Consider the following 12,612-nt stretch of genomic DNA (forward strand, 5'->3'; position numbering starts at 1 on the left):
AGATAGTGCGAAGCCAAATAGTAAACAGTCTTCACTCAGTGAAGTCAATCAGATCATACAGGAAAGCAATGACTTCATGAAGACAAATTGTAAAGTAAAGGGAAGTGAAGGATAGAACTAGTAGCTTGGTGAAGACAAGGATTTGGTAGACCAGTTCCAGTTGTTGTGACAACTGTACGTCTGGTTAGGGAGGTAGAGATTCAACTAAGAAGACCGCATCTTCACCTTATTCCCCTTGAACTAAGGACACACAGTCCTCGCCCAATCACTCTGGTAAGTCTTCAAGGTAGACTTCCAAACCTTCACAGAGTTTGTTCACTGGCGATCCACAATGACTCTTGGACGCTCAGAACGCGATGCCTAACCGGCTGGAGGATTCACAGTCCTCAAGTGTAACAAGTCTTCGGATCACGCAGACAGAAAGACTTCAATGATGCCTAACACTCTTTGGCTCTGGGTATTTAGGGCTTTGTCCTTGCAAGGATCTCTCTCTCTCAAATGCTTCGGAGGTGGGTTGCTCTCAAACGACAAAAACCGTGCACTAACTCTGAGCAGCCACCAATTTATGGTGTAGGGGGTGGGCTATTTATAGCCAGGAGGCAACCCGACCTGATTTGTCCAAAATGACCCTGTGTCACTAAGGAACTGACACGTGTCCAACAGTCAGATTTCAAACACACGTGGCAGCTTAACTTGGGCTACAAGTAAAGCTGACTCATCCAGCTCTGGATAAGATTTGCTCTCATTGTCTTCGCTCAAAGACATAGGATTTGGTTGAGCATCACATCAGTCACTCTGACTTTGTTCACTTGGACCCCACTTAACAGTACGGTGGTTCCTACGACTTAACAAAGAAGAAAAGGAAACTACGAAACAACTATGTCTTCGTGCTCCATAGTCTTCATGTGAATGTCTTCTCAAGTTATAATGTTCGTTGTGAATATCTTCACAGACCACCATTGTCTTCAATGTCTTCACACATTTTTAGGGGTCATCTCTGGTAGGTAAACCGAATCAATGAGGGACTTCGACCTATGTTATCCTGCAATTCTCACAAACACATTAGCCCCTTAACCACGTTTGTCATCAATACTCCAAAACTAACTAGGGGTGGCATTAGATGCACTTACAATACTGAATTTCTGAATAGCATAAAAGGATACTTGAATAAGAATTTTTCAATGAAAGACCTCGGTGAATCTGCTTATATATTAGGCATCAAGATCTATAGAGATAGATCAAGACGCTTAATTGGACATTCACAAAGCACATACCTTGATAAAGTTTTGAAGAAGTTCAAAATGGATTGAGCAAAGAAAGGGTTCTTTCCTGTGTTACAAGGTGTGAAGTTGAGTCAGACTCAATGCCCGACTACTGTAGAAGATAGACAGAAAATGAAAGTCATTCCCTATGCTTCGGCCATAAGTTCTATCATGTATGAAATGATGTGTACCAGACCTGATGTGTGCCTTGCTATTAGTTTAGCAGGGAGGTACCAAAGTAATCCAGGAGTGGATCACTGGACAGCGGTCAAGAACATCTGAAATACCTGAAAAGGACTATGGATATGTTTCTCATTTATGGAGGTGACAAAGAGCTCGTCGTAAACGGTTTCGTTAATGCAAGCTTTGACACCGATCCGTATGACTCTAAGTCACAAACCGGATACGTATTTTTATTGAATGGTGGAGCTGTCAGATGATGCAGTTCTAAGCAAAGCGTCATGGTGGGATCTACGTGTGAAGCGGAATAGATAACTGCTTCAGAAGCAGCAAATGAAGGAGTCTGGATGAAGGAGTTCATACCCGATCTAGGTGTCATAGCTAGTGCATCAGGTCCAATGAAAATCTTTTGTGACAACACTGGTGCAATTGCCTTGGCAAAGGAATCCAGATTTTACAAGAGAACCAAGCACATCAAGAGATGCTTCGATTCCATCCGTGGTCAAGTCAAGGAGGGAGACATAGAGATATGGATCTGAATGTTGCAGACCCGTTGACTAAGCCTCTCTCACGAGCAAAACATGATCAGCACCAAGACTCCATGGGTGTTAGAATCATTACAATAGATTATTGACTCTAGTGCAAGTGGGAGACCGAAGGAAAAATTCCCTAGAGGCTATAATAAAGTTGTTATTTATATTTCCTTATACCATGATAAATGTTTATTATTCATGCTAGAATTGTATTAACCAAAAACTTAGTACATGTGTGAATACATAGACAAACAGAGTGTCACTAGTATGCCTCTACTTGACTAGCTCGTTAATCAAAGATGGTTAAGTTTCCTAGCCATAGACATGAGTTGTCATTTGATGAACGGGATCACATCATTAGAGAATGATTTGATTGACTTGACCCATCTGTTAGCTTAGCACTATGATCGTTTAGTTTATTGCTATTGCTTTCTCCATAACTTATACATGTTCCTATGACTATGAGATTATGCAACTCCCGAATACCGGAGGAACACTTAGTGTGCTATCAAACGTCACAACGTAACTGGGTGATTATAAAGATGCTCTACAGGTATCTCCGATGGTTTTTGTTGAGTTGGCACAGATCGAGATTAGGATTTGTCACTCCGATTGTCGGAGAGGTATCTCTAGGCCCTTTCGGTAATGCACATCACTATAAGCCTTGCAAGAAATGTGACTAATGAGTTAGTTACGGGATGTTGCATTACCGAACGAGTAAAGAGACTTGCCGGTAATGAGATTGAACTAGGTATCATGATACCGACGATCGAATCTCGGGCAAGTAACATACTGATGACAAAGGGAACAACGTATGTTGTTATGTGGTTTGATCGATAAAGATCTTCGTAGAATATGTAGGAACCAATATGAGCATCCAGGTTCCGCTATTGGTTATTGACTGGAGATGAGTCTCGGTCATGTCTACATAGTTCTCGAACCCATAGGGTCCGCACGCTTAACGTTCGATGACGATCGGTATTATGAGTTTATGTGTTTTGATGTACCAAAGGTACTCCGGAGTCCTGGATGTGATCATGGACATGACGATGAGTCTCGAAATGGTTGAGATATGAAGAATGATATATTGGAAGGTTATGTTTGGTCACCGGAATGGTTTCAGATGAGTTCGGGGATATACCGGAGTACCGGGGGGTTACCGGAACCCCCCCCCCCCGGGGCTTAATGGGCCTACATGGGCTTTAGTGGAAGAGGGAGGAGGCGGCCAAGAGGTGGGGCACCCCCCAATCCCAATCCGAATTGGGAGGGGGACCGGCCCCCTTTCCTTCTTCCCCTCTTCCCCTTCCTACCCCCTCCTATTAGGACTAGGAAAAGGGGGGCCTACTCCTAGTAGGAGTAGGAATCCCCCTTGGGGGTGCACCATGAGGCCGGCCGACCCCCTCCTCCCCTCCTTTATATATGGGGGAGGGGGCACCCCATAGACACACAAGTTGAAAATTGTTTTAGCCGTGTGCGGTGCCCCCCTCCACAGATACACACCTCGGTCATATCGTCATAGTGCTTAGGCGAAGCCCTATGCCGGTAACTTCATCATCACTGTCAACATGCCGTTGTGCTGACGAAACTCTCCCACGACCTCAACTGGATCAAGAGTACGAGGGACGTCACCGAGCTGAACGTGTGCAGATCTCGGAGGTGTCGTGCGTCCGGTACTTGATCGGTTGGATCGCGAAGACGTTCGACTACATCAACCGCGTTTCTTAACGCTTCCGCTTCCGGTCTACGAGGGTACGTAGACATACTCTCCACTCTCGTTCCTATGCATCCCTAGATATATCTTGCGTGATCGTAGGAATGTTTTTGAAATACTGCGTTCCCTAATAGATTTTCCCAATTTCAAACCCACAATCTTGCAACAACTCGGTAAGGTGCTCATACCACGCACGTGGGGCTTGTTTAAGGACATATAGTGCCTTATCGAGTTGGTACACATGATCGGGGAAATAGGGATCCTCGAACCCCGGGGGTTGTTTGATAACCCACAAGTATAGGGGATCACAACAGTTTTCGAGGGTAGAGTATTCAACCCAAATTTATTGATTCGACACAAGGGGAGCCAAAGAATATTATCAAGTATTAGCAGCTGAGTTGTCAATTCAACCACACCTGGAAACTTAGTATCTGCAGCAAAGTGTTTAGTAGCAAAGTAATATGGAAGTAACGGTAATGATGGCAAGAGTAACATCATTGGTTTTGTAGTGACTGTAACAGTGGCAACGGAAAAGTAACTAAGCAAAGACCAATATGCGAAAAGCTCATAGGACATGGATCAATGATGGATAACTATGTCAGATGCGATTCCTCATGCAACAATTATAACATAGGGTGACACAGAACTAGCTCCAGTTCATCAATGTAATGTAGGCATATATTCCGAATATAGTCATACATGCTTATGGAAAAGAACTTGCATTACATCTTTTGTCCTACCCTCCCATGGCAGCGGGGTCCTATTGGAAACTAAGGGATATTAGGGCCTCCTTTTAATATAGTACCGGAACAAAGCATTAACACTTAGTGAATACATGAACTCCTCAAACTATAGTCATCACCGGGAGTGGTCCCGATTATTGTCACTCCGGGGTTACCGGATCATAACACATAGTAGGTGACTATTGACTTGCAAGATAGGATCAAGAACTCACATATATTCATGAAAACATAATAGGTTCAGATCTGAAATCATGGCACTCGGGCCCTAGTGACAAGCATTAAGCATAGCAAAGTCATATCAACATCAATCTCAGAACATAATGGATACTAGGGATCAAACCCTAACAAAACTAACTCGATTACATGATAAATCTCATCCAACCCATCACCGTCCAGCAAGCCTACGATGGAATTACTCATGCACGGCGGTGAGCATCATGAAATTGGTGATGGAGGAAGGTTGATGATGATGATTGTCGGTGTCAAAATCGGCGGATCTCAGGTAGGGGGTCCCGAACTGTGCGTCAAGGCAGATGGTAACATGAGGCAGATGACACAATGTTTACCCAGGTTCGGGCCCTCTCGATGGAGGTAATACCCTACGTCCTTCTTGGTTGATCTTAATGATATGAGTATTACAAGAGTTGATCTACCACGAGATCGTAGAGGCTAAACCCTAGAAGCTAGCCTATGATTATGATTGTTGTCGTCCTACGGACTAAAACCCTCTGGTTTATATAGACACCGGAGGGGGCTAGGGTTACACAGAGTCGGTTACAAGGGAGGAGATCTACATATTCGAACTGCCAAGCTTGCCTTCCACGCAAAGGAGAGTCCCACCCGGACACGGGACAAAGTCTTCAATCTTGTATCTTCATAGTCCAACAGTCCGGCCAAAGTATATAGTTCGGCTGTCCGAGGACCCACTAATCCAGGACTCCCTCAGTAGCCCCTGAACCAGGCTTCAATGACGATGATTCCGGCGCGCAGATTGTCTTCAGCATTGCAAGGCGGGTTCCTTCTCCGAATACTCCATAGAATATTTTTGAACACAAGGATCTTGTCCGGCTCTGCAAAGAAAATTCCACGTACCATCGTAGAGAGTATAATATTTGCACAAATCTAATTTGCTGACAACTTTTCACAATGTGACATCATGCCATGGCCCGGTCATTATGCGAACCGTTTTTCTCAACCAGCTACTACACGTATTGCGAGGCGGTTTTCGTGGCACGTCTTGTCGAAGCAGAGATCGTGTCCCCTTATCATGGGATTCTCATCAATACGGGTGTGGGTAACCCAACCGCGCCATCAATTACGGCGCTTTGGGAATAAGCAAGTTTACCAGGCAAGTGGGTAGGCACATAGTTTCTTCCGCCCTTATAAAGGGACAGGGACTCCTCCTTTTCACCCACGCCTTCTTCTTCCCGATCCATTTCTCCTCGCCTGAGCTCCAGCGCCCGAGCGTTCGTCTTCTCCGCCCACATAGGCCTTCCGAAAATGTCCGGATCTGGAGTAGGAGGGAAGTGGATGGCATCTACCGTCCAGGAGAAGCATATCAAAAAGCTTCGGGAGGCCGGGTATCTTGCCAAAAAAATCGGCCACCGTCTCCCGACGGCGGGACAGATCGTTCCCACTCCGGAACCTCAAGAGAGGGTTGTATTCCTCCATCACTTTGTCCGCGGGCTAGGTTTTCCCCTCCACCCGTTCGTCCGCGGCATCATGTATTATTACAGGATTGATTTTCATGATCTATCCCCCAATTCCTTCCTCAACATCTCGACATTCAGAGTCGTGTGCGAGGCTTTTCTCCACATATCGCCACAATTTGGCTTATGGCTGAAGATCATTAATGTGAAGCCCAAGGTGGTGAGCGGCGAGCACGCCAAGTGCGGGGGCGCCATGGTGAGCAAGATGCCCAATGTCACGTGGCCAACAGGTGCCTTTAATGATTCCGTCAAAGAGTGGCAACAATAGTGGTTTTACATTACTAAGCTACGCGGCACCGAATGGGCCGCTGCTCCAGAGTTCCGGTCCGGAGCCCCTCTACGACTTACGTCCTGGCCCAAGAAGGGCCTAAACTGGTCTTCGTCCGACGAACTATCTATGCTCCAGACGCGCGTTAAAGATATGGAAGACAAGAAAATCGAACTTGTCAATGTAGTCCAGGTGATGTTAGTTCGCCGGATCCTACCTTGTCAGCACTGGACTTGCAATCTCTGGGAATTCGATCCGGCCAAGCACCAGACCTTGCGAAAGCTCTTTGGCTCCTCGCATGAAGACATCTGGAAGGTGCTTTTCAAGACCGGCAAATCATGGCCGGACTCGGCCGAAGACCGCGGGTATCATCTGTCCCGCCCTGCAAGCTCGGTAAGTTTTTACGCGTTTTACCCGCATAACCCAAAGGAAATGCTCAATGTGTTTTCCTTAACTCCCCTAGGGCTGGACGAAGAAGGCGGGGCGGATCCACTGTCCGGCCCCATTGCCCGAAGAACCGGCCGGCCCACTTCTGACGAAGATACTGGTCCCAGCGCCGTACAAGGCGCCGAAGAAGAAGGCCGAGAAGGAGGCCAAAAAGACCCGGGGCGGCCTTCATCGCCACGGCACTTCGGACACAATATCCGAAAGCTCCAATGTCTGTTCTGCCTCCAAAGAGGACGAGGAGGAGGAGGAAGACGAATCCCCAGTGGGGGGAAGAAAGAAGAGGGTGGCCTCCATACACTTGGAGGCCGAGTCGCCTAAAAGGCGAAAAGCTCCTCTTTTGAAAGAGTCCACTGCCGCCGCCGACAGCAGCCCGGCATGGGATCCCAGGGCCCAGCCCCTGGTGAATTCGTGAGTATAATATCCGAACACGCTTATGCTTCCAGACTCATCATGGCATAATATTTTAACCTGAGCTATATTTTCTGTAGTCCGTCGAGGTCCCACACCAAACGATCCTCATCAGGGGATTTGCTGAGCTCCGATGCTGTAGAGAGCGGGACGCCCCCGAAGGCCCCTTCCCCCAAATATGTGCATAACATTGAGGCTTCGTCCCGGAGGGACCCCGGCCAAGGAGGGGGGAAGAGATCGTGAAAGCAGCGCCTGGAGGTCAAACTTCGAGGGACGGAGACATGGGGGAGAAGATTCCCATGGGAGTCGACGGCGGGAGCCATCTTAAATTCAGCTCCCAGCCAGACGCAATTCCGGAGACCAATACGGCTCCAGAATCAAGCAGGCGGCCTCCCTCGGCTGGAGGGGGCATTCCTGTTCCACCGGCAATCTCTGTCTAGCTAGAGGTGCCAAATGTTTTGCTAGCGGCGCTGAAGAGCGCCTCCGTCATCGATGAACACCGTGCCCTGATGGGTGCGGTGATTAAGGAGATTCAGTCTGTTGAGAGTGGACTGAATGAAGCCTGTATCAGCCTTATAAGAGGCTTTGAGGTATGTTTTATGAGGTTTCGAAGAGTGTCATAGTATGGATAGTAGCCCCTGATACACTGTTTGGTCAAGAAAGGACCGGACAGAGGATCAATTTTATTTTCGCAGGAAGACTCACTTGATGACATCTATCTCTCTTCTTTTATAAGCAGGCGTCTGCAGCGGCTGCTGCCTCTCATGCTGCGGAGGTCTCCAGACTGAATCAAAGTCTGGAGTAGGCCGAAGAAGAACTTGGCCAGTTGAAAAGGCAGTTGGAGGATAAACAAGGTATGCGCAAGCCTTGTTCGCGATCGGTGCGAACAAATTCTCAGTATGATAACATATGTTTCATTATTTGCGCCAGGGGCGATGACCAAAGTCGAGGATCTGAGGAGGGTTGTTTCCGAGGCCGAGGAAAAGGCAGCCACAGAGAAGGCTCTTCGTAAGAAGCATGAGGCCAGGGTTATTCAAGCTGAGCAGGAGCTTCAAGAGTCCGTGAAGAAATGCGAGACCTTGGAGCTGAGTTTAACGGAGAAAGAATCCGAACTCACCAGGGCTCATCAGGCCGCGCATGATGCCCAGGGGGAAACCCAAGGCGCCCTGTAGGAGATCCAAGAGGCGAGGACAATCGCGGCGGGTAAGGCTTTTTTCCATGTAAAGCAAGTATTTGAGGAGAAAATCATGTATCTAATTTTGAGTTCGGATTTCTCCAGGGGTATTTGCGGAACTGCCCCGCAGCATATCGGATGCCGCCCAATTCTACCGAGCCGAAGAAGGGAACACTGCGGATAAGCTCTTCTGGTCGCAGTATCTGGCACCGAATTATCCGGTGCCTTTTGCCGACCAACTGAAACAGTTGATCGAACTGCATAGGGCGGCCGAACTAGCCATGAAGGATTTGATTATCCGGCTACGGCTTGCCGAGCCGATTGCAGGTAGCTACTTCAGGCTCGTGAAGCGGCTTGTGAGTGCCTGCCCTCGACTTGACGTCATCAAGCGGTCGGTCTATATAAAGGGTGCGCGAATGGCCTTCGCTCGTGCAAAGGTGCACTGGGGGAAGATGGATGCTGAAAGGCTGATGACCGAGGGACCGCCAGAGGGGAAGGAGCACCGCAAGCCCGAATTATATTATGAAAGTGTCCTAAAAGGATCCTGCCTAGCGGCAGAGCAATGCACAAAGGATATTATATTTCCATGAATACAATCATGTTGTCCTTTGTAATGTTGAACAAGGTCATTTCTATTATTTATTGCCTGTTATATAAAAGTTTATCCTCGTGCGCGGCCGTTTTATATATTAAACCTGAGAGTTGGCCAGTCGTCGGCTTCTGCCCCCATGTAGGAAGTACGGGGGTGTTCGGGATAAACCTGATCACTCTTTATCCCAGTTTTGGGTCCTTCGAAGGAGGTGTTCAGCACAACGAACCAGACAATCAGACTATAGGGCTTTATCACTCTCACTTAGCCATAGGAGCTTTATAAAAGGAAGGTAGGTGCAGCCCCTGGTGTTCGGAAGACCGTACGAGGGGCTATATAAGCACCTGATTGGAAGAAAAGCCGATCCATCGCATGCTGCATTGGTTATGGCATTATGCGGGAGAAATCCTTAAAGATTTTACAACCTCTCGAACAGCTGACCAGTTCTCGTCGTATCATGACAGTCAGTTTTTGACTTTCTCTACTGAGGTGCTCGTCCGGAAGAACTGGGACACAATCGCAGTAGTTCTCCTTGTGCCGCCTTAGCCGATATAGCGGAACGTAAGGCAGCAAAACATGGGAGCCGGGCAAACCCAACATTTGACCCAAGACATGATTCGGAGCTGATGCATATAATGCTATAAGTTTGGGGTGCCGAACTTCCATGAAGGTGTTCAGACTTTATTGCCGTATTATGGGTAAAGCGAAGCCCCTGGCATATTTAACGCATATCGCGGTGTGCGGATGCCACTTGATAAAAGAATTTCAATAAGAAATAACAGCAGATAAGCGTTATATAAATCCACATGTTGTATTTGAATAGTACGTCGATGCGTGTCAGTACATGTAACGTGGTAAAAAAGAAATATGACTGTGGAACCTGTTAAGACCAGGGGGAAGAAGCTGTGTGCGGATCCGGAGTGTGGTTGGATGGTCATTGCGGGGAATATCTAAGGATTCCCTTGCGTGTTCGAGCTGCTTCCATATCGCCAGTCCTGGTCTGCACAAAGTTAAACCTGCAAACAAAATGTAAGAAATGCTTGTGTGCCGTAGAGCGGTTGAGCCGCGGTATGTGGCATGTCCTGGCTCTCGCCGGAGTGTTTAATTGAGCGGTTGAACCATGATGACGCCACATGGACCGGGCATCTTGAGCTTACGATAGGCATAATGTGGTACTGCGTCGAATCGAGCGAACGCGGTTCGTCCGAGTAGTTCCTGATAATCACTGCGAAAGGGGACGATGTCGAAGATTAACTCTTCGGCACGGTAATTGTCTGGTGATCCGAAGACTACCTCAAGGGCGATGGAGCCTGTAAAGAAGGCCTCCACACCTGGTATAATACCGCTGAAGGTGGTTTTAGTGGGCTTGATCACCGAATGATCGATGCCCATCTTGCGCACTGTGTCCTGATAAAGCAGGTTTAGACTACTACCTCCGTCCATAAGGACTCGCGTGAGGTGGAACCCGTCAATTATTGGGTCGAGGACTAGTGCGGCCGGATTGCCCTGATTGGTGTTAACCGAACAATCCGTGTGGCTGAAGGTTATCGGCCCTAGTTTAAATTGTGGGACGACTGGTTCCATTAAGTCAACATCCCTAAGGGTGTGCGTCCGGTCCGGGTTGGGAGTGTAGGTGCCGTTTACCATGTTCACCGTTTGGATTTGCGGGGGGAATTTCTTTTGCCCTCCTGTACTCGGTGATCTGGGCTCCTCGTCGCCATTGTCACTTTGATACCCCTTATCTTTGTTTTTGGCACCTGACTTGCCGGCTTGTTTGAAGACCCAGCATTCTCTGTTGGTATGATTGGTTGGTGTTCTTGGGGTGCCATGAATTTGGCATGGGCGGTCGAGTATGCGGTCCAGACTGGACGGCCCCGAATTGTCATTTGTGAGTGGCCCGTTCCGCTGACTAGATGTAGAGCCCTTAAATCTGGCATTGACTGCCGTATCTTTGGCGTTTCCACCATTTTTGCGATGCTTGTGTTTGTTGCATCGGGATTTGCCGTTGCTATCTCTGGCTTCTGATGTGCCAGGGTTTCTTGCTATGTTGTTGCTATGGGCCAACCAGCTATCTTCGCCCGCGCAAAAGCGGGTCATGAGTGTCGTGAGGGCTGCCATGGATTTTGGCTTCTCTTGGCCGAGATGCCGCGTGAGCCACTCATCACGGATGTTATGTTTAAAGGCCGCTAGGGCTTCGCATCCGGACAGTCAACAATTTGGTTCTTTTCAATTAGGATCCGAGTCTAGAATTTCCTAGCTGACTCTCCGGGCTGCTGTTTTACGTGACTTAAATCGTCAGCATCCGGTGGCAGACATAAGTGCCCTGGAAGTTGTCCAGGAATGCGTCTGCCAGGCTCTCCCAGCTTCCGATGGAGTTTGCTGACAAGCTATTCAGCCAATGCCAAGCCGTCCCTTTGAGCTTTAGCGGGAGATACTTGATGGCGTGTAGATCATCCCCGCGGGCCATGTGAATGTGGAGGAAGAAATCCTCTATCCATACCGCAGGGTCTGTGGTGCCGTCATATGATTCAATGTTTACGGGTTTAAACCCTTCTGGGAATTCATGATTCATTACTTCATCAGTGAAGCATAGGGGGTGTGCAGCGCCTCTGTGCCGTGCTATATCACGACGCAGTTCATACGAGTCTTGTCTGCTGTGTTCGGCCCGGCCGGATTTTCTTTTAGTATATCCGGTGTGACGGTTGTCGTCGCGCATTGGGGCGCGCCCCCATGATCCATAGATCGATCTTTTATGTCCCGATTTGTTGTCCAATACTTCTCGCAGGTCCTGCGTGTTACCCCGGGCCTTGGTATTTTTGTTTGACTGGCGATGGGGTGCGGTCTGAACTTTGGGCTGATATGCCGCTTTGTCTCGGCCACGAGGTGGCCGGTCAGCCGCATCATACGCTGGTGATGTAGGCTTTAATGCTTCCTCCTCGAGTTGGGGTAGCAACCTGCGCTTTGGCTAACTTTTGGTTGGGCGCTCGAGTCTGTATTCCTCGGCTGCCAGTACCTCGATCCATCTGTCATCTAGCAAATCTTGATCAGCTTGAAGCTGTTGTTGCTTTTTCTTCAGGCTTTTTGTTGTGGCTATAAGCCGGCGCTTGAAGCGCTCCTGTTCAACGGGATCCTCTATCACACCCACGATGCGTCTATATCTCCCACATGTCGGAGCACGACTTAGAGGCATAACCTCATAGTAGGCATGTCGCAAGAGGGGTAATCTTTACACATCCCATGTACTGAATAAGAAAGGGATAAAGAGTTGGCTTACAATCGCCACTTCACACAATACATAAATATAGCATTACATCATCCAAAATAAAAGAAGACAACCCCTAATGCAAGATCCCCGATCGCCCCAACTAGGCTCCACTGTTGATCGAAAGGAAACGAAACAACACAACGAACACGATCTTCATTGAGTTCCCACTTGAGCTCAGTTGTGTCATCTGCACGGGCATCAATGACACCTACAACTAGTTTTGGAAGTATCTGTGAGTCACGGGGAAACAGCAATCTCACACCCTCGCGATCAAGACTATTTAAGCTTATGGGTAGGAAAGGGTAGTGAGGTGGAGCTGCAGC

This window comes from Triticum dicoccoides, chromosome 3A (assembly GCF_002162155.2).
Source record: "Triticum dicoccoides isolate Atlit2015 ecotype Zavitan chromosome 3A, WEW_v2.0, whole genome shotgun sequence".
Lineage (NCBI taxonomy): Eukaryota > Viridiplantae > Streptophyta > Magnoliopsida > Poales > Poaceae > Triticum > Triticum dicoccoides.